The 2500-nt window shown below is 44.2% G+C and overlaps 1 protein-coding gene across 4 annotated transcripts in view; it reads right to left on the bottom strand.

The window, feature by feature from the left end:
- LOC147008560 (lipopolysaccharide-responsive and beige-like anchor protein) overlaps window positions 1-2500 on the bottom strand; it is a 597819-nt gene that overhangs the window by 230846 nt on the left and 364473 nt on the right. The window lies entirely within an intron of this gene.

Raw genomic sequence — 2500 nt, 5'->3', positions numbered from 1 at the left:
TGGAATCGTGACTTTAATTTCATGCCTGGCGAGTCTCAATGGGCAGACGCCTGGCCGCTGATGAAGTGAGGTGTCGCTAGAATGGAGGGTCGGGCGCTCAGCGGGCCATGCACACCACGAGTTGGAAAAAGGAAAAGGGAGCGTGGGGGGGGGCATGCGAGGGGGGGGATGCTGAAGGAGGAAATAAATAGGTTGGCGAGACCAGGCAGCATGCTGTCAAGATTTCTTAGGACAAAAATATAGCACCTTAGTAAACTATCAGAATAAAAACAGATGTTTTCAGCGCCGATGATGATTATTTCATGACTACTATTTTGAGATACTTTTTGGGTTTTTTTCACCAAAAACACACACACACACACACACACACAGTTTTCCCCCTCTCTGAGGCCAAAGAATCTGTTTCCAAGGCAATACTACATTGATTCACATTCAGCCAGGCTGCCAACTAGGGAATCCCTAATATCAAAGTCAGACAACATTCTATTTTTGTTTAAGTGGTCCCCCAAAGACAGGTGGATACCTTTTGGAACATATCCGTCTGCTTCTTAAACACCTACGTACGACTTCTCAGTTCATTTGTGGTTCTGCGATAATAAATCAAAATGAAGGAACATTCTTCAGGAAAGCACATTTGTATGTGAATAAAAGAAAGCGAATTTTATGCCTGGTTTATGATGAGCAGCCGACTCAACCGTGAACTATATGAAAGAATAAAAGCGGAATTAAATCCAAATTCAAAGCCGCTGCGATATAACCATTCAGGTATGATCAACATCAAGAGCTGCAGCTAAGTCAGTTTGACAGATAATTAGGTTTAAACATATAATTCCAAGTGATTCCAAAGTACAGTGTTATTCTGATATATATAGGAAGAAAGATGGGAGTAACTAAGGGGGAATGCTGGACATGGAAGTGGTACAGAGGTGCAGAGGAAGAATGGAAAAAAAAAATTCACCACATTGGTAAGAGTACCCCATAAAACACAAGTGCATTATAAGATTAAAAGGAGCGAAATAACTGTCTGACGATCCCAAAAATTTTTTTATCGTGGCATAGAGCACATAATATGAGATGTTAAAATTGACTTCAAAGACGCCTGCTCAATGCTTAACCAGTGTAGGGAGATGACAAAAGCAATACAGCCAGTGCATACACTGGAATACGTGAGCGACCCTCTTAAACAGTGTTTCTGAGGTTATGTGATGCTCCTGCAGTGCCAAACGCTACCAATTTCCTGAAGACTCTGCTGGAAGGCTACCTCGGCTTATAGGCCGCAGAGAAACATGATCGTTGCTTGCCCTGCATGTGGGAATGCCAGCGAATTCTACATTGGCCACTCAGCAAGAGGCGGAGTGCCCCAAGGCAGTGGCGGGTGCAGGAGCAAAGGCGCCTGTGCAGAAGAAGGCTGAGCGCCATCGTGTGCAAACAGCCAGCTTTATGTTTGCTGTGAAAAGGGGGCTGGCTTGGTATTGATCAGCAGTGCCCCGAGGCATCTGTCTTTCCCCAATTACCCTGCCACCTCATCCAACCACCTTTGCCTAGGCCAGCATTGATCGGCCGGCCAAACGAGGGTGGATGACAAGGGAGGGATGGCGAGGGACGGCTCGTCACTGGAAGGGATGAAAGAGGGGTACGGGGGCTGGGGGGGTGAGCTGTTCAATGGTGGTGTGATATGCAATGCACAGGGGTTGGGAAATGGGTGGAGGGAAAGTGAGCAAAAGATGGAAGACGGGTTAGGGGGAAAGGGGGAAGGCGTTTTTCCTTAAGCGATAAATCTACAATGTCGGGAGAGCTGATTGCATTCTGCGTGGAATAATATTGTAGTTAATCACACAGCACCATGGTGGCTCACGACTAGGCCGAACCAGAGAAGCTGGTGAGAAATTATGTTATAACTAGCTAAGGAGTAGTGTGGATGCAGAAAATTCATCGAGAAGAAAAAAAAAGCAGGTGAGAATGTGTGCATCTGATGTGGGCATAAAATATCAGCGTTTATTATTCCAAGTCTTCAAAAATGCCATGAAAAGATGTGGCTCCTATTTCTCTCAGGCATTTTCATCGCCTTTGTGTCAACGAGATTGGGAGGATGGCCATCGACAATCGAGATCAGAAATAACGATTACACGAGATTAATAAGGCAAAATGGGAGGGCATCCGACAAAAGAATGTGTCTGGAAACAATTTCTTCACTCAAATTCAAAGCATTTATGGATCCTTGATGTCATTCTTAGATTAGCGATGAGGTACCTGGCTTAGGGTCACACATCACTCATTGCAAAGATATCAATACTGAAGTAAGCGTCACAATGTTGCACACATTTGTGTTTTATATGAGAAATACAATCGATGATCATCAATTAAGTGGGATGTACATGAAAGCAAGACTGACTTTGCATTGATCAATCAGTATGCAATTTATAACGGTCACAAGAAATAAACAAGAAAAGAGCAATCAGAGATTGCAGACCCTCTCCAGGACTTGTTTTATGTGGTGTTT

The sequence above is a fragment of the Eptatretus burgeri genome, chromosome 18 (assembly GCF_056783735.1).
Source record: "Eptatretus burgeri isolate ZD-2024b chromosome 18, Ebu_testis_v1, whole genome shotgun sequence".
NCBI classification, from domain to species: Eukaryota; Metazoa; Chordata; class Myxini; order Myxiniformes; family Myxinidae; genus Eptatretus; species Eptatretus burgeri.
Note: the sequence above shows the minus strand (reverse complement) of the source record. Positions and strands in the feature narration are given on the sequence as shown.